The sequence below is a fragment of the Aedes aegypti genome, chromosome 1 (assembly GCF_002204515.2).
Source record: "Aedes aegypti strain LVP_AGWG chromosome 1, AaegL5.0 Primary Assembly, whole genome shotgun sequence".
NCBI classification, from domain to species: Eukaryota; Metazoa; Arthropoda; class Insecta; order Diptera; family Culicidae; genus Aedes; species Aedes aegypti.
Genome location: NC_035107.1, coordinates 147,757,071 through 147,778,264, shown reverse-complemented (window position 1 = coordinate 147,778,264; position 21,194 = coordinate 147,757,071). Strand labels below are relative to the sequence as shown.

Here is a 21,194-nt window from a genome sequence, read left to right as displayed (position 1 = left end):
TTATCATATTGATATTCTGTTATAACCGAGTGATAACAAAATTGGTTATCATTGTATCTGTGACAGACATGTTTGATAACAGGTTGATAACAAAATATGTCACGGCGTGTATATGGGAAAGGATAATCACAAAAAAATAGGCATCGCTAAATCTTTCACCATTCGAAAATATAGGTTTTTAGCTTCCATTTGATGTGTTTCCCAAAAAAATCCACGAAGGGATCCCGAACATTTTTTTTATTTAAAATGTTTGTTCTTTAGAGTACATTATTTTTAAATGTATTAATTGTGAAAGACAGTTTCGTTGGTCTTAAGCTCGATGAAAGTTTCATAAAAGTTCATAAAATACATATACATACATATATATTGAGTTTCATTTTGTACAAAACAAAACTGTCCTATATGATTTTGAGGATTAATTGAGCTATAGGCCACTTATTCGATTAGATATGTTGGAAGTTCGACTGTTCACTTATTCGTACTGTGAAAGTATATCTAACCGAGCACTGTTTCCTTTCATGGTTAGAATACATTAAATTTATTCTTTTTCTGTCTGGCATTACACGTCTGCTGGGACATAGCCTGCTTCCCAGCTCAGAGTTCGTTGAGTACTTAGTTATTAATTGAGAATTTTCTTTTCCAATCAACCGTTAAAAAGTTAAAAGTGGAATGGATCAACATTACAACAGTCTACGAAAGTAAATTGAATATGCTAAGCTTTGCAAAAAGCTTAAAAAATCCTCATTAAGCTTATTATTGGGGCACCCGGAGTAAGTGACACTCCACAGACTTTTTAATAGTGTTGTAATGTTTTTGATGTTTTTAGCATGGAATTTCAAAATTTAATAAGTATATAGTGCAAGATATTTCCTGTTTAATCAAATCATAAGAATAATTCCACCGTGAAAGTGGTTTTCTGACAAGCAGAACGACAATAATACAATTTCCACAATTACTGCAGTAACTAAAACACGTAAGCAGCTTACAAACAAGAAAGTCACTATCAATTTGTGTGATTTGTGCTAACGTAAGAACAACACGACATTCACGGAACGCGACGCGAGACAAGACATAACACTTATAGTTCTTACTATCGTCAAAAAGTTTTAAAAATTACCTTTCTGTCGACCGGTTTCGGGCGCGATGTAGCCCATCTACGGGACAATGTCCGACCTGTCTTGTCTTGTCTTGTCTCGCGTCGCGTTTCGTGAATGTAACAAGAAAGTGTTACCATTTTATACTCCTCGTAAATTGATATTTTATTCATATAATATATGTTTTCAACATGAAGTATGGTTAATTATGTGATTATTGGCAACGGTTAATATTATGAGGTAGATTAACAAGTTAAATTTCATGTGCCCACTTGCCCCGTAGAGTTGAGTAACTGCAATTTACAGTAGATTTTTAACCCGTATAGGCCTGAGTGAAAGCAAAAATTCTAAAACCCTCACCGCTCAACGAATTCTTAACGGATTCAAATGATTTTTTGTCAGTTTACTGGCCCACATATCTAGTTTCTAGAAGTGGCCAGAAGAACTCAGAAATATTCCTGTGGACGGAGTTATTCCGGTGGGTCACTGGGTCAAGTCGGGTAAAAATAGGCTATTTTTTTGGGACATGCCAAGTTATCTTTATTGATTTGCAATGGCAATCATTTTAATTTGCATAAATCATTTAGATCTGATATTCGACATTCTAAATGAAGAGTTTTGCACCGTTTTAAATATACCGGATGTGGCCATTCGGACGTAATGTCCGGAAGAACTGGCTATAGATTTATTAGATACTATACCGTTTCAATTCTTGAAAAGTAGAAATCAAACATAATTGTGCACTAAAATGCGTTCCCATAAGCATGGCACAGATGTTATGATACAAATTGACCACTTCATCGTAAGTTTGAGGCGTACCGGGACCCAAAAATGGTCATTTGTAGGATCAATCAAATGCAAAATTCATAGTTATCCAATTCAACTGTTTCTCAAAAGGTTCACACTGATACAATTTTCTTAAAATTCCGTCATATAGTGACCACATTAAAGCCGATTCCGGAAATTTTCTGTGACTTGAAATTTGCCTTCCTCCAGGGGCAAAAATGCACAGTACCCTTTTCACCCGACCTGACCCAGTGACCCACCGGAATAACTCCGGCAACAGCAATATTTCCGCGTTCCTCTGTCTACTTCTAGAAACTATAAATGCATGCCAGTATACTGAAAAAAAAAACATTTGAATCCATTAAGCGAATTAGCGGTGAGGGTTTTAAAATTTTACCTTTCACTCAGGCCTATACGGGTTAAGGCGAAGTAGCCTGTCATTCGTTTTGGCAGCAATGATGACTTAGCTGCGTGCAATTTCAAAGTGATAAAACTTATTTTTGATAGTTTATATTGACTTGACAAAGTATCACTGTACGCGCCAACATACATAAAGTATGCTGATACTTTTTCAACTGTGTCAGTGCAAAACCAACTGATTTTCTTTGATTCAAAATCGTGGGACGAATTAGCAACAATCATCGGTGCGTACAAATTTCAATGACGGCCTACTTCGCCTTAAGGCTTTCTTTTAAGGGTTTCAATATCTCGAAAAGATACCTTCCCATTCGTGCGCACATCAGCGAATACAGGGTACACTATCTTTTACGCCGGTAAATTTCTATGTATGAAGTATTTTATTTAATTTGAAGTTTTGCAATTTTTTGGGCTTTTCCATGAAAACAACATCCACCAAGTGGCCGCATTTATTGGTCGTAGCAAAATGAGCTCCATGCAGCATTACATTTTACATATCCTTTTGGAGCTTTTTGGCTCAAATGTGTAAATCATATGTCCCCTTTTTATATCAGATGTGCATGGAATTTCCATTGTAGAGACATAATGAATAAACTTCCAAAGATATCGTATTCCATCGACTGTTTCGTACTGCTTGAAAAAAATTGCTCAATTATTCTTTTGATGCGAACGCTGGACCAAACTGTTAGTACCTACTTGGTCATGGAATGGCGTTTCTAGAATCTTGAATAGATTTTTTGTTCCTCAAATGTGGCATTTTTGCTTATTTATGAAGCCAGATGGTGCATGTTGAACACGATATTTTCAAGGATATAACAGTTGAGTTAGCACAACTGCAAGACTATTTTTATTTCAAAGAGTCACTATTTTGGCATTTCGTTTTTTATATCATATTAATTGTGGAAAAGATGAAAATATTAACCCAGCAGCAAGTGTTATTGATTTGTAGAAATGGTTCAGAAGAGCTCTATTTCGTATCAATCAGGCAGCGTCCATTTATTACATAACGCTAAAATCGAACATTTTTGACCACCTCACAACCCCCACCCCCCTTCCTCCATAACGCTTCTTGTATGGAGCCTAGTCCTCCCTCCCGCTAGAGCGTTGCATAGTTTGTGGAATTTTCAGCATGGTTGATTACCCAGACAACCAAAATGTACGTATAACGAAATCACCTGGAGGCTTTGTATGTGCAACATTTCACTTATAAGATGTCGCGAAAAGGCCTTCTACGTACAAAAGTGGAGGTGATATGCGTGCATATATTATGTGAAGATTAATAACATACAATGCGAGTGTATAAATATTCCACCGAACTAACCTGTGATCTTATGCGACTCAACTTATGATAACAAATGTCGATTTGACAGCTGCTACGAATTGATTCGACTTACTTTGTACGAGTGTACGGGACGAAACAAAATGTACAAAATGTACAAAGAAGCTGGCTTTGTCTCAATAGGGGTGTAATTCCAGATAGAAGAAAAAGAAAATTCATCTATTCTAAATATGAAAAAAAAAAACAGTTATACAATAGAATCAAATACACACCTAAATTCGAATGCCGATCTCAGCTGTGCAAATCTCGGTAAAAGGTCGTTTGCTGACATCTTAGTAAAAGTGACGTTTGGCGACGGCACCCAATGGTGCTGTTTTAAGTAAACTTAATGTTATGCTGACATATCAGTTAAATTAATTTGCTGACCGCTCAGCTGTGCGGATCTCGGTAAAAGAATGAAAATTATCTGAGTATGTCCTCCACTGTACGAGTAAGTGTCCTATGGCATATTAAATCCACAAGATCACATAGGACAGTTATGTCCATTACAATATGTAATCTTATATATCTTTGTTATATCAACTTTAATTTGAAATTTGGGCTACCATTGAGCTTGAGAGAAAAAAAACTGCCTTTTACCATGATTATATTTTAAAATAATGTACTACTAGGAACAAAAACTTAAAATAAAAAAAAATGTTCGGGATCCCTCGGTGGTTTTTTTTTGGAAACCTGTCAAATGAAAGCTAAAAACCTATATTTTCGAATGATGAAAGATTTAGCGATGCCTATTTTTTGTGATAATATTGTTCTACCAGACACGCCGTGATGTTATCACATATCTTTCTAATAACATTTTTATATAGCATGTGTTATTAAACAAAGTTGACTTTTCGTAATACAAAATTTTATAAAATTATTTGAAGCGTAAGTTTAATCTAAAACACTCATCTATCAAAATTTTTCCTTGATTCATGACCATGAAATTCAAAAATATGATAATGCAGATTTAGTTATCAACTTGAACTCAGTGATAACATAATTTACTATATCTTTGTTATTCGACAAATAAATTGGAGTTCTCATTTTTCTTATGTTGGCTGTTAATTCACCCTAGGTGATAACAAAATCAGTTATCAAATGATGATAACCAGGTAACAAGATTTGTTATCATTTTGCTATTCAATTCTAAAACAGTAGGAACGGCGGGATCATAATTTCTTAGATTTCTGGAAACAGTCCACAAGGTAGATAAAGAAGTTTCTTTATCTAAATTTTGAACAAAATTTTTCCAATAATTTATCTTTTTGGATTTAGTTAGTCTTATGAATTATCCCACCAGAAAGAAGGGCGATTTTTTTTAATAAATTGCGAAACTTTTATTTTTATTTTGTGATTTAAGTAAACAATCAATTATTAATATTGAAAAATTATTGTAATTGTCAATTGGAGATACCGAATCAATAAGATGAATTAATGAAAAGGATACAAGATCAGAAATTTTCGTCCAGTTGACATTGTTACATATATCAGGAAGATTAGAGTCATTAACTAATTTACTGCGAACAGGATTTTGAATTTCAATTAAAATTGGTAAATGATCACTACCATTAGGATCGTCTATTAGATAAACTATTGGAGCATAAAGACAAATCAATGCATGAATGATGATTTGGTGGTACAACAATCCTAGTAAAAGATCCATCATTTAGGATATGCAAGTTTAAATCATCGATTAAATCCATAATCAATGAACCTTGTAACTTGCAGGCCGTGTTACTCCCAGCCTAGATGAGACCCCCGTCTCCAAGCCTCAGGGTCGGCGCTACGCTCGTGACACTCCGCGAAAGAAAACACTTATAGATGGCTCCAGTAAAACTCCCTCTATTTCGTGGTCTCGTGTACACTTATATTTCCACTTTCCTAACGTCCTACTTCCTGTTCCTGACTTCTAAACTTCTTCTCTAACTTTCCTTGCGTCCGCCCACAACGTTGGACTACGCCTCCCACTTTCTTATGACTACTCCTACCTTACAATTCCTTCACTTCTTCGGGGCCCCGTTCACTGCAGCACCTTCTCCACTTCTCCTTCACCGTTGCTCCTTCACCGATCGCTCAGACGTCTCCTTCTCTTCTGGCCAGGGGTGACGATGCTTCCTTCTCTATTCTTCTTCGGCTGCAGCCTCTCGTGGACCTCCTGCCTGTCCCGTGCGCCCCTCGAGTATGGTGACGGACTCGAGGCTTCAGTGATCCGTGGATTCACTGGAAAGCCTGGGTTTCCAAGCGCACTTGGTTGTCGTTCTGGGGTACAGGTCTTCACGGATTCACTCCTGAATTAGCCGCCTAGGGTCAACGCAGGTAGGCTACGGTGGAACGGCTCAAACCGCAATGGCGTTTTTAAATAAAAACCGCGAGGTCCTGTGGGCACGACGGATTCAAAATGGTGGGAGTTAGACGCGGTACGGTCAGGCTAGGTTCGGGGTTATCTGGGGACGGAAATTTACCTGGATGTCCAGTTCAACTTCACTTCCTTTCTCCTCTTCAAAATATCTAGTTTCTTAAACTTCTTCAAACTTTATAACTTTTTGGAAAGCACTTCTGCTGTCTTCAACGATCACCAGGCTTATGATGTTTCGTTTTGGTGATCGTTGACCCCGAACCTCTGGCCGTTGACCCATGTCCATCTACGTCATCGATGATCCGCCTCATCATGGCCACCCATTTCGCCACCCCCATGGCCGCCCATTCGTGTGGTTTAGCGCAGCCCTGGTGGTGACTAGCGGTACTACTCTCGTCCTTCTATAGGGTGGAGCTGTGTTGGCTGCGTTCGTGGGAGCTTTCGGGACATCTTACTTAAATCTATCTACAAACGTTTTCTTTTTTTCAACAATACATTTACGAAACTAAACGCGACAAATCTCATCAACACTAGACATCACACTGACACTGGTTACAACCTCTACCGTCCGTCTTGTTACTACCCCAAGCAAAATTATGTGCGTTAAAATCGCCTAATATATAAAATGGAGGAGGAACTTCATTCAATACATTTTTAATTTGTGATAAAGAAAATGTACAATTTGGAGGTATATAAAAGCAAATAACTGAAAATTCACACTTTTCTTTTTTAATAGAAATTGCAACATATTCAACTTGTGAATGCATTGATAAATCTAAACATTTAAATTCTATATCATCACGAATTTCAATAAGAACTCCTCCATATGAAGAATCTCTATCTTTTCGAATTATATTAAATTTTGAAACATGAAAGAATTAGGATGAATCTAACCAAGTTTCATTTAAACAAAACATATCTATATTATAACTGCATATCAAAGCTTCTATCACATATTGGAATAATGCTACGGCAATTCCATTGCAAATTGTTCATATTATTTAAATTAATTGAAGCCATTACAGAGAGCAAAATGAAGATAAAAGAGGACCAAAAGAATTCAATTTATTTAAAAAGGTAGCCAAAATAGGTAATAATAATTTAATTTTTTTTCCAGAAATCGTACAATCCCAAAAAATCTACTATTTCTTCTAAAATGTTCAAAATAGAATTATCAGTATTTGCTGTCTCTTCCGATAAATTGTTTGAATTTTGATTTTTACTGTTAGATGTAGGATCTGTCTCTATTTTATGAAATCCGGGAATGTTTTTAGAAGAATTAGTACCATTTTAAGGAGGAAAACTAACATCAAAAGAAGTAGACGGTTGAGGTTCAAAATATTGATTATGATCGTTAGAAGTTTTATTGTTCGATCTTTTTCTTTTGCTAGGAAGTTTGTTAACATAATTGCCAAAATTTGCTTGGTTTACAACGCCGTCATCATATGACAAAATTTCAAAAGTATTTGCGGAAGTAATGTTATCGGTCGATTTCATTATTTCTGCATAATATAGAAGATTTTTATTTTTAATTTTTTGATTGAATTTTGATTGATTTTCAATGTAAACAACACATTCTTTCAAAGAATTGTGTTCTGTTTGCAATAAATACACACATTAGATAGATTTTTACAAGTGGATGAAGAATGAAATTCACCACACTTAGAACAGTTTTGTTTATTAGAACAAAAATTTGAAGTGTGACCAAAAAGAAGGCATCGGTCACAATGCATGAGCTTCGGATAATAAATTCTCACGCGAAAAAATACATTAGGGACCGTCCATATATGACGTAGCATTTTTTCACTGATTTTTTACAACCCCCTACCCCCTCGTAGCATTTCGTCACAAATGCTGATACCCCCCCTTTGGAAAATACGTAGCATATCAAGCAACCACCCCTACATTTGTTTCTTTGTTTTCCTTAGCAATTGGGTTAAAACAAAAAATTGGAATTCGGAAGTTCAATACAGATTTTGATATATTTTTTGCTGACTGAACCGTAAGGATAATCAAACGAATAAATGTTTGATTTGCAGTAGCGCTCAAAAGTAATTTGGAAAACAATTTAAATTAACTTTTTCCTGTTTAAGTTGTTGGCTAAATTGTATTACTTTTGCTGTTGTTACCATGAAAAAATAGTTTACAGCTGACAATATAGAAAAAAGGAAAAATCTTTGATTGGATTGATGAAGCGAACAGTAACGAGTTAGGGTACAATAGATTTTATAATATGTTGATAAGACATTTAGTTATATTAGAGGATTGTTTTTTAATTATTCGTTGTTAGGAAACAGATTTCGATGAAAATTTATTCGTCATTATTATCCAAATTCAAATCCATTTAGCAATCAGGTGCCAGATGTAGAAAAGATTACACATGTAATATTTGGAATGTTCAGAACATTTTATCGATTATTATTCAAGTTATTCAACTTTATTAATATTTCAGCTAATGAAATTATATCATTCCCCATACTGAAATAATCTTACACAACCTATAACGAAACATTTAAATACTAAAAATAATCTTTCTTCAAATTACTGAGTTATTGAAAAAATTGAACGATAGAGCAATAGTTGATTGGGTGGAGATCTTCTGCAATATTGAGAGCATAATAGGGTCCTAAAATGTTGAATGAAATCTTGTTTTTATTTAATAACACGAAAGAGCATGTTACTGTAACTACTTTAGCAAGTTTTCCCGCTCAAATAACAGCTATATCATATTTAAACTTTAATTAAAAAATTGGGTCCATAAATGAACCTCGACACTTTTGATCACGTTTGACGTTTGCTTAGTCGACAAAAACACCACAGGGGTTATAGTTTTTTCACTGGGGTTGTTCCTATATGACATTTCGGAAGGGACACGGAAAACAAAATACATCCAAAATTTGAGTTTAAGCCAAGGGGTGTGACAAAATCTAATAAAAAATATAAAAAATGTTTTGTGGATTTAAACAAACAGAAAACATTAAAAAAATGAGTAAACATGTGTTTGTGGTCTAAACTTAAGTGTTTGGCACTTAAATTGGGACAGGGCTTTAGGACCCTATTCACGGAATGAATGTCTTGTGTTAATGTTATATTTGCCAAAGCGAAAATATGTTTTTTAAAGATATAAGCTCTAACAGAAAATATGTATAAAACTGAAACAATGTTATCCAAGTCGTTATAGCCTTGATTTTTAATTAATTTTTTATCTTTCAATTTATATATTTATAAATTAATTGATTAATACATGAATATAATGTTCACGAGATGGGGCCTTCCTTAGCCGAGTGGTTAGAGTCCGCGGCTACAAAGCAAAACCATGCTGAAGGTGTCTGGGTTCGATTCCCGGTCGGTCCAGGATCTTTTCGTAATGCAAAATTTCCTAGACTTCCCTGGGCATAGAGTATCATCGAACCTGTCACACGATATACGAATGCGAAAATGGCAACCTAGGCAAAGAAAGCTCTCAGTTAACAACTGTGAAAGAAGCTGAGAAGCAGGCTCTGTCCCAGTGAGGACGTTATGCCAAGAAGAAGAAGAAGAATGTTTGCATAATAATTATTATTTAAAACATTAAAAAATCAAAAAAAATTTAGTTTTTTTTTTCAATCTTGTTATATGAATGTTTTGAAGCTGAATCATCATTTTAGAACCCAACTTTAGAAGTCAAACCAAGAAAAAATAATTTGATTAAAAAATAATTGCATGTCATTTTTTTCAGCGCCTCTCATTTTATCGACGTGATTCAAAATGCTACGTCCACTAGCTAGGACCCCTCCCTCCCCCTCGTCGCACATCGTCACAAATTCGTGAAGACCCCCCTCCCCCTAAAAATCTACGTCATTTATGGACGACCCCTTATCAACATTTACGTAGTCTGGAAGTACAGATCCAGAAAACGTAATCTTTATGCAATTAGAGTGTACATATTTGGATTTATTACCATCAATAAATAATTTCGATAAACGGACGCAATCCAAAATCTCGACAGGAGAAATAGATTTGTTCCGAAAAAAAAACTGAACCATGATTCCTAATGCCATCAAAATTCAATGATTCGTCATATATAATTCCGTTTATTTCGCATGAATCACAAGGCGCATACACACGATAGGAATTAAAAAACAATTTGGATTCCAAGAGAGCATTTGCTTCATCTCGTGATCCAAAAACTATTCTCAATTTATCTAAAGAGTGTTTTTGATTTCCTTCACAGATTTATACTTTTTATAAATCTCCGAGGAAATCAGTAAAACATCAATGGGTTTCTCCTTTTTTTCGGAAATATTGCTATCTTGCTATCTGAAGTTTTCCAACAGCACAGCACGCCAATTACACCTTCGCTTCAAATGCTTTACACACGAAATCCAAATCGCAAAACTCCGGGGTAAAAAATTACCTGAAAGTAGAAAACAAGCGCAGAAAAAAAGACCTGTAACCCGGTCAAGGCCAACTTACCGAAGATGAAAATTCTCAATTCGGATCCTGCCCCCTTAACAAACACATAGTTCAGGCAGGTGACCCGCTAAACAATGTTTAATGTTATCAATAGGATCTTTGTCGAGTGTGTAGTTTTGTAAAAGTTCTCATAAAAAATAATCAACCATATTCTAAGGATACCCGCGTAAGGATCTAAGTCTTTCATGAACTGTAATAATTTTGGTTGTACATTATCGTCCGAAAGAGAGCTATATTTTGGAAATTGAGTGCAAATTGATAAAAATATTCTTAAACTTTATGGTAACGTCCGCGAATACAATGCAAAGCCATGCTGAAACTTTGAAGGGTTCGATGCCCGGTTGGCTCAGGACTTCTTCGTAATAAAAATGTTCGTGACTCCACTGAGCATAGAGTATTACCGTACCTGCCACACGATATCCGAAAACAAATCTCGAAAACTTATTCATACAGACTCAAGTCAAAAAAGTATACAAACTTACTTTATCGATCCTACGTGTTAAGCAGGCGGAATTCTACACGTACCGCTCTGTACCAACTCAACTTTTCACTTTTAAAACGTTTAATTTCCGGATTTACAAAATGACGAAAGTAAGATTTTCAACTTTCGCAACCTAACCACTACTTTCGCCGCCCCGCTGTATGGAGAGACAAAGTGACTTAACCACGAATCAAAACAAAACACTACTTGAGTCGATTTTGCACTGGTAGAAAAACGTCGCAAGTAACTGAATAAAACGACTTATAATTTTGTCATAAAATTCTTGTGTGAAATAATAGGAACTCCATAGTTTTTGAACGCGAGCTCATTGTATGCAAAATTTAAGAAATGTACACGTTGAAAAAATGTTACAAAGGTGATTCATTTTAAAACAGTTTTAGAAGACAGGTTGTGATTCTTCTGAATTAATTTTCTCAAAACCGTATGAAAGTTACTTACGTCGATTTGAAAAAGTAATCGAGAAATATGGCAAGCTTGGCAAAGGAAGCTCTCAGGTAATAACAATGTGGAAGTGCTCATAAAATAGAAACAGGCTCTGTCCTACTGACAAGAATAACATAGAAATTTGCCATATTCAAGAAAGAAGAATAAAAATTAACGAAAGAAGTAAAAAAAGGTGAAAAAAGGTGAAGGAGAAGAAGAAGAAGAACAAAACAGAAAAGTTCGTATAATGATTCTGCATCCGCCGTGTGTTGACAATAATTCTCCATCTGTGTAGCCACTGGTAATATTGGTATCTGTTTCAGCGCAAGTAAAATATTTTACATTGCGTGAGTGTCGAAACATAACAAAGTTCTTGTAAGTTTATTGATGGTGTATTGAATAAGCTAATGAAGCAACTACATGTGAAGTGATTAATATCCAACGCTGAATCGATAGTGCTGTACATTGAATGACTCATCAAGAGAGCTGTTGCTGAACAATTCGAAGGTCCAATTTGATGTTTTAGGTAAGTCAAATTCCCATCTAAATAAAAATATTGTGATGTGATTTAGTTACCAAGATGGTATCGCGCATGGTTGGAAGGAAGCTACACACTTAGAAAATATCACCGACTTCGGTAAAAATTTTTTACCGAAATATAAACCGCTGAGCGCTCGGTAATGCTTTCGGTAAAGTTAAGAATTACCGAAGAATCTGTAACTTTAATCGACACACAGCTGTCAAAAATTTACAGTATATTCGTAGAATATTACCGAACGAAATGTTAAATAAATTACCGAACGCTTTGTTCGTAACAGCAAGCGGAATAGAATACAATCATAAAAAACAAAGAAGTTTAAATTGGAATCAAATGTAATGAATCGATTTTATTTCGTGAATTCTGTTGCTTTCTTTAGACGAAGGTAGGCCATTGAACACCGTCAGCGGGATCAGGTAGGAAATTGGACAACAATCCTGGCTGTTTCCTCCTATGAAGAAAACCGCTGCCGGTGAGATTCCGTCATGGGTAGTTGTGCTCGTAATGCGATGCTGCAATCCGGGAACGTAAATTGGCGGTTGTATACTACAACGAAAACATTTATTTCCATCTTAAAAATAAGCTTTTGCATAGAAACACTCTGGTCATACTCACGTAAAATATGTACCGGACGCTAATCGCGCTGCTGTAGTTAAAAAAAAAAACAGATGCTATCTGATCTTGTTGATAAGCACTTAGAGACAAACATGGTTGCCTCAGAATTTTCAAATTACCATTTGTTCGGTAAAGCATTGAGCATATTGAACTGAAGTACGGTAAAAACTTACAGTTCACGGCGAATCTAAACGATTTACAGTTTTTTCGGTAATGAAACGACGATTTCGGTAAAAATAGTGGAATATTGTTTTGATTTCTTTATACATTTAAGGTTTTTCGGTAATCTTGTCTGCATTACCGTAACCTCAGTTAAATATTTATTTACAGTACGTTTCCGGTAAAATAATTTACCGAACAACGAGAAAAAATCTAAGTGTGTAGTGTTTTGCTTTCAAATAAGCTTAGGGCTACTATACTGCCCATAACTGCATAACAGTCACATTCGACATTTTTGACAAATTGCAGTTAATACTATAGAGAGTCATCAGATGATAAATACTTTCGATCAACTTACTGAAATCTGTGAGAGTGTTCTAGAAAATTCGAAAAAAATACCAAGTTGTTTTGTCACATTGGTAATCATAATCGCATAACAGTCACATTGATATTCTAAATGAGCCTCGTAATGTAATAGCAATGAAATTTATATCAGAATTATTTTATGACTTTTCCCCTAGTATGCGGTATGAGTTGTACAAAATATCAGCCTCAAATAAGCACTTTTGAGATCCTGGTAATTTTTAAAAAATTTTAGTTTCCTTCCATACTGCCATGAAATGCACATTTGGAATTCCATTTACTCAATGCCTTCTTTTGTCGAATGTTACAAATATGCAGTTATGAGCAGTATACCAATCATGTTAAGCCTTGATTAATTGATTTATGGAATTATCTACCATATCTGACCAGAAAAGTATAACGTTGATCCAAAGACTAGATATCTAATCATGAAAACAAAACAAAGATAAATCTAATACGGGCTATCTAAACATCTACGAAATAACTCGAATATTTTATGATCCTTTCATTATCCTTTTCTGACTTTGCTGTCTTAACGTTTAACTGTACAACACATAATTTACACCAATTCAACATTATCAGCTTATCATGTTTTCCACAGGACAATACCGTTCAAAATTATTGCGATTATTACGATGGGAAATGTAACACAACGCTTCTTGACTCTCGAAAAGTGGAAAGCAAGAAAAAGTCGTTTTCCTTTTAACATTTTCCATTTAGTATACGTACATATTCATGTTCAACTGTGGAAAAGTAGGTTATCACTTGCAGTAGGTGTCTACCGGAGGCCGTCTGCCAGACATGGAAAAATACATAAACGATTTCCATCATGCTTTTCCACTCTGCAACAAATGAGGGAGAATCTCTTGAAGCGTACATATGGTGCCTGTTGGCATTGCATGCGATATACAGTCACTGGCAAAATAAAGTGCTCACTAGCTCGTAATCATGCACATTGACAAAAATGTCAAAATGGGAAATTCTTCTATTAAAATATATAGTTTTTATCAATATTTTCTCCTATTTGCTCAAAAATGTCTATCACAAACCTATTGTTTACTATGAAATACAAGCATTTTCACGGAAGAAACTCCTGTTTTCACACACGATTTTCGTAAATTTGCACGACTGCGAGCAGTGGGCACTTTATTTTGACGGTGACTGTATCTACATAACGATCGGTCGGTCGGTCGGTCGTCTCCGGTGGTGCAGCCAACCGAAAACAATATTAGATGCTTATATTCACCAGATTCCGACAATTGCCTCGAAGAATGGCGAAGCATATATGATGCCCGGAAAGCTCATGAAAATATGATAGGACAGCATATGATTGTGCGATAAAAAGGATCCCTTTCAACTCTTGCAAATTTAAGATGATTCTTTGGAAAATGATTCTCTACATAATAATTCTCTACTAGCAGCTAGCAGCTAGCAGCTATTTTTCATTTCAAGGTAAAGAATTTGATTTTGCTCAATAATATACCAAACGAGAAAGAAATTTCTTACCGATGATCACTTTTTTACAACACTTGAAAGTTGTTATGCGTTGTTCCGGTAATAAGTAAAAGTCATGTGTTAAACATTTCACACGTCGCATCCTTCCGATAAAAATAATGTTCTGTAAAATGTTCAGTGCCCAAAGACGATGTAGAAATTTATTAATATTTTTTCTCCTATCCGTCGGATTGAAATAGGCACTTTAGCAGGAGAAGATAAGTTTGAAGTGTTTTCACTATGAGATGATAAGTTTATTTATTAATTACAGTAACAATGCATTTGTAACATATTTTAAGTTTCCCCATAGTTATTTCCCTATAAATCTACATCGTCATAGGGTCACATTTAATATACCACCGAAATAGCTGAAAATTTCACAGAACACTATTTGTATCGAAAGGATAATAATACTACCTATGTTTGCATGGTTAACGTAAACACCATCACTGTCAAGAGAATAAGCTTTTTGTGATCTGAGCTTTATTCTTACATCTGTTGACAATTTTAGTCAAACAATTTGTGCGTTTGGTTAAGATTCAAATTAAAAAGTTGATTAGAGGGAAAATTTCTGATTATTTTCGCGATTTTATCATTTAAAAACGCATACCGTAACCCGGGGTAACATTGATCAGGATTTAAAATATTTGTACAAAATTTCATTTTAAGATGCATTTGTTGCATGTTTTATATTTTTGACATTTGAACAATATTTTGCTCTTTTATGCACTAATGGTTGAAAAATCTCGTAAATTTCTTGCCCATCCTAATGTTTTGAAGGGCCTCAAAGATTTACACACGAGTTTGGAACTTAAATTCGACTATTCACTTTACAAATATTCAATAAACAAATTACTTCCATTCAACCACTTATCCCGCGGTGCCTTATTTTAATATTAAAAACATCTTGAACTGTAAAATACTCCTGAATGTATTGTAAGACAATATTCTAACTCTTACTTTACTTTTCAAATTCAATTAATTCTATTAAAGCTAAGAAAAAGGTTCAAATAAAAAAAAAAACACTAATAAAAAATTAACACTAAGAAATTTATATGATTATTTACATTTAATCCCTCTCAGGGTCTATCCGGGAGAATCGGTTATCTTCTGGGCGGACTCACTTCCCACACTAATTCAACGAAATTTAATTCACACAACAAAAGAAAGAAAATAAGGGAATCGTAGCAAAATAAATAATTACACTCTAAAGATTATAAAATTCGAATTCATTTGTTTAGTTTATTTAGTAATTTACGGGAAATGGGAATAGGGTTATTTGGGATTTTTTGCACTGCACATCACCTGGCGCCGGATGGCGGATCATTTGCCGGTTGCCAACTGCTGGGGGTCTTGTCGGACGAATCGCCGTTCGAACACTCCGTGATGACCCGATTCAATGTCGACTCGAGCTGGGCACCGGGCGCACTTCTTGACGGGCGAGGGGTAGCGAACGGCCTTTCGTCGCGAACGGTTGAGGGGTGGTAGGCGGTTTCGTCGGTACGTTCCAGGGCTGATTAATCAGCACAATTATCACTGGTCAAAACCCCGCGAGGGCTGTAACTTTGGACCACTCGCGTCGCACAACACTTGAAACTTTGTTCCTGCGAAGAGGATTAACTTTCTTTAAATCAACTTAAGGTTTTAACGATTTGAACTTTGTTACCGAAAAGAGGCTTTTGCCTTCACCAACATTGGCTTTTAAGCAATTTCATGATGCTGCAAAATCTATGTCCGCGGAACATTTCCCGGGAGCGGTTTGTTTTTGCGCAGTTGGTAATGCGCGCCATGTTATTTTAGTGCAAGGAGGAAGGAATGACGATGTAGGGTTTTATGGGAGGGAATTTGAATTCAAATTTTATTTACAGATTTCATATTTTATAGTAAGGGAATAGTTATATACAAGTATTTACAACTTTTATAGTAAGGGGATAATTATTTACAAAAAAGACAAAATATAAACAAAGAATAAATATTTACATAAGAAAAAGAAGAAAATTAATATTGGGACCTATCTCAGAGGTAACAATTATCCCGGACTGGGTAAAAAAAAAACAAAGTTTTTTTTTTGTTAGGAATAGCAATATTCTAAAATTCAGTTTACAGAACAATATTCTAGTACAAGTTCTCTCCTCTTAAAGATTTACATTGATTTAGGGAAATGATTGATCCTAAACGGCAATTCTTTTTCGCAAAATCACTTAAATCTCTAAGAGTAAGCCTGCTTCTATCAGAATGCTCTTATTCGGTTTCCTGATTAGACTATCGAATTCAAGTGATGTCTGGATTGAATGGTCGCAAAACAGTTCTCTGCTCTTCGAATTTTAACTGATCCTTCGCAATGATTGTTCCTAATGCGGCAAGTGCTGTTCCGAGGGATCATGCAAAATTGGAAGAGTGAGGCTGGCTGTTGCGTGATGTGGTGTCCCTTTTGATATCAAAACTCATGAAATACTGGTTCCTAACGTCAAGCTATTAATGGGATCCGAAGGCTGTTGATTTTTAACAAAGTTATCTTCTCTTACTAATTCACATTGATTTGCAGCAATGATTGTTCCTGAACGTCAAGTGCTTTTCCTGCAAATCACTTGAATTACCAAGAGTGAGCCTGCTTGGACAAAAATCCTAGCCTTCATTTCATTTAGCTTAGATCGCGAGTTACCATGAGTTCCAAATCTATCTAAAATATCAGAAAAAATAGATTAACTATGAGACCAATTTCGATTACTAGCTCTCTGCTATTTGAAATTTAGTGTAATTTAGAGCAATGATTGTTCCTAGATGTCAAGTGCTTTTCCTCTAAATTATTTGAATTTTAAATAGTGAGGCTCACTAGTAGTTGAATCCGTTCATCATTGTAATCAATACGATTAAGAGGGATCTGCGTGTCGAGATTTCGTCAACTTCGAATGACTTATACGATTGTAGTTCTCTGCTTGCTGAAATTCCGTGTAATTTAGAGCAATGATTGTTCCTAAACGTCAAGTGATTTTCCTCTAAATTATTTGAATTTCAGTTAGTGAGGCTCACTATCAACAGTATGAGTCATTCATTGCCGCTCGATCTGGACAGGTGATTTGTCCCGAAGTATTTCAATTAGGTACAACAAAATATGCAGTTTTTGAAATGCCATAAGACGCAAAACCATGGATCGTGCACAAAGTTATCGAATTGCCATTCACTTTCCCACTGTTAACAAGACCTTTTTTTAACCATATCAACCTTTGTTGACCAAATAATTTTATGACTACTTAATTATGCTAATGAGAATAAATTAATGAATTACTTCTCTTTTTCGGTAACATGTCTCAAGAAAACTCTTGGACCAAATTTACTAATTATGATGTTTTTTTATGATTCTAGGGCGCCCTAATTCTATAATTGTTTCAATGCTCACACTCGCTGCTCTTATTTCAAGAGAACGGGTGATTTTGAAACCTAAATTTAATGAATCACTCTCGATGCTGCTTATTTCCCGTTCTCGCATGCGAGAACATATTGCAAGCAACACGAGAGGAGTTTTTAGTGACTATAAAATCGACCACCTGGATATCGCAAAGCCTTCTGCTCTACCCTGCGCATGTCGACTCGAATGAAAAAGGCTCTTGTGTGGGTGTGAAACGTCAAAGCGTGTTTACATTTTGGATGGATGCAAGTAAAAGTGAATGATTCGTGATATTCTTGCACGATTTCACGGTTTGCTGCACGGGTTTCATCATAAACTAACGGTGATACGAATCGATATCGACAAACGTATGTGCGGGTGTAAGTTTCATTTGTTTTTGTTTATTTTCAGGTACATTGGCAGATACAAGTTTGGAAAAATAAAGAGGAGGATCCGACAGTTGTTTTAATTGAACTAACCGGGCTTTAAATGAATCGCCGGCCAAATTCCGAGTGGCTTGCCTGTCAGATCTTCGAGGTCATATGATGAGGATCCGACCTTGGCCTTCACCTTGCAGGGAAGATACTGCTGACCGTATTTTGCGTTGTAGTTATCTACAGCGCTGGAAGGCTTCATATTTTTCCGGTACACAAGTTGACCGACGGAGAAAGCTTTGGAAAATCGCCGACTCCGCAAATTATAGTGCTTGGTGGATGATTCGTGTGCTTTGTTCAAGTTGTTTTTGACAATATCATATATTTTTGTGAAGTTTTGTTTACGTTGCTCCTCGCGTTCACCTTCAGAGGTCTCCTGATGATGACGTGAGAGACGATGGTCATTTCCCGTTTCGGATAATTCAGTGCCGTGCGTGATAAAATAGGGCGTGAAGCCAGTGGATGTGTGTTTGGATGTATTAAGAATCATCTCGATTTCAGAGAGCTTTGTATCCCACATTCGCTGGTCTTCACGTACATATGTTCTGATGGCAGAATTTATCGTACGATTCACTCGCTCGACAGGGTTTGCCTGCGAGTGATAACGCGAGTTCAGCCAGTGTTTAATGCGGAAGTGATCTAGTAGGTCTTTAAACACCTTAGATGTAAAGACGCTACCGTTATCCGTGATGATTATCTCCGGAACGGAATTTCGATAAAACCACTGATCCTTCAGAACTGAACACATAGCTGAACTGTCGATTTTCCGAACGGGATGTATCATCACCCATTTGGAGAAGTAATCGCTGATTACTAGCAGGTGTTGGTTCCCCTTTTTACTTCGAGGGAGAGGACCTACATAATCGATGGATATAATTTGCCATGGCCGTGATGCTTGGCGCATTTTTCCCATCTCTGGCGTGATCGCTACATAAGAAGCTTTGGTTTCTTTGCACGTTGTACAGTTTTGAACATATTTGCGTATTTCTGAGGCCATTTTCGGCCAATAGTAACGTTTTTGGATACGATTCAGAGTCTTGTCATAGCCTTGGTGGAAGTTGGTGTCGTGGTTTTCCTGGAGTAAGGTAGGTATATTTTCGGGTAATGGAACAATTTTCCACTCAAAGCGTGAATCATACGGTCCATTCTTTGCCGTGACGAATTTCATTAGAATTCCATCATCTATGCGGAAATCAGCAAACTCATCTGGCTTATTCCTAACTTTCTCGACCAATGAGGAGTGCCAGGAGGCAGCCGGTGTATCTTGGACTACAGCTATGCTTCTTGATAATGCGTCTGGGACTACATTTTCCTTGCCTTTTCTGTGTACCACAGACATATCAAACTGCTGTAGATCCAAGCTCCACCGACTGCACCTTGAGCCCACCTTCCATTTGGTATTGAGAATGTGTGTTAGGGCAGAGGAGTCTGTGATCAGTTTAAAGTGAGAACCCTCAATATATCCTCGGAAGGCTTCTATGGCAAGCAGAGCTGCCAGTGCTTCCTTCTCGGCTGCGTGGTAGTTCCGCTGCGGAGTAGTCAGTTTATGCGAATAGTAAGATATGACCTTTTCGCCATCATCTTGCTGTTGAGTCAGGACACCAGCCACGGCGACGTCGCTGGCATCCGTCTGGATTGTAAATTCCCTAGTAAAGTCGGGACTGCCCAGAATTGGAGCGCTGACCAGTCGCTCTTTGATGGTGCAAAAGGATTTCTCTGCTTCCTCGTTCCATTTTATAATTTTCGATTTCGTTTTCAGAAGATCGGTCAATGCCGCCGTGATCATACTGAAATCGGATATAAAACGGCGGTAATAATTTACCATTCCCAAGAATCTTCTCAGTTTAGTAATGGTGTTTGGCCTCGCATATTCGACGATGGGTCGAGTCTTTTCTGGATCGCGTTCGATAATACCTGTATCAAGCAGTCGTTGCAATTCCGTGGCCACCAACCCTTGAGTTTTAGGTGACATTACATAAGGGAACTGGCGAACTGGAAGTTTGTTTCGCCATTCCTCTTGAATTTCAATCCGGTGCTCAGCCAATGGAGTCAGTGACAACTGTCCTTGGCGAGCTGGGATAAAAAGTGCTTTGATACTTTCGATTTCTTGCTTCTCCTCGGTAGTGAGGATGCAAATGGAAGATTTAGAGGGCGGTTCATAAACCTCATCGTCTACTAGGGCACACTCACCAATAGTGGGTTGAATATTGAATTTGGCCCAGAAGTCCATACCGCAAATACAACGGATGGCTAGGTTTGGTACCACTAGGGTCGGGACAATTTTGGTCACACCGTTGAAAGTGAAGGGTAAGTCAAGCTGACCACGAATTTGCAACTGTTCTCCTCCTGCGGTTCGTAATGTTATGGGATTTTGAAGTGGTGAAATTTTATGTGATTTGAAATTAGAATAGACCGAATCATCAATTATGGTAAGGTTACTACCACTGTCTAAAAGAGCTCGGATTTTATGCTCATACACCGTTACGGTGGTGTATGGACGATTGTCGTTAGGGTACGGGTAAGTAATCAGACATGTAATAGGGTCTCGTGAGTACATATCCTCAGATGCTCTTTCGAAGCAATTGGAAGGAAATGGATAATGAAATTTGCACGCACCTAGGGGTTCAGCGAGCCGCGTTTTTCGCTCGCTGACATGGCGTTTTTTAAACAGTATGGGCAATTTCGAAAAGGGTAACCACGGAAACCACAATTTTCACATAGAACGGCCCTTGGGGCACGACATTCTCTGATAGAATGCCCGTATATGCCGCAGTTATAACAGGTGTTTTCTGGAGGGGGTTGATACGAATCTATGAGACTTTCCAACGTCAATCTTGGTCTCTGTTGGGACT

The 21,194-nt window shown here is 36.6% G+C and overlaps 1 protein-coding gene across 1 annotated transcript in view; it reads left to right on the top strand.

Annotated features, from left to right (window-relative positions):
• Positions 1-11,431: 11,431 nt before the first annotated feature.
• LOC5575288 overlaps positions 11,432-21,194 on the top strand; it is a 156,681-nt gene continuing 146,918 nt past the window's right edge. Inside the window, exon 1 of the mRNA XM_021850565.1 lies at positions 11,432-11,880. The gene's annotated coding sequence lies outside the window, so the exon portion shown is untranslated. The remainder of the gene's footprint in view (positions 11,881-21,194) is intronic.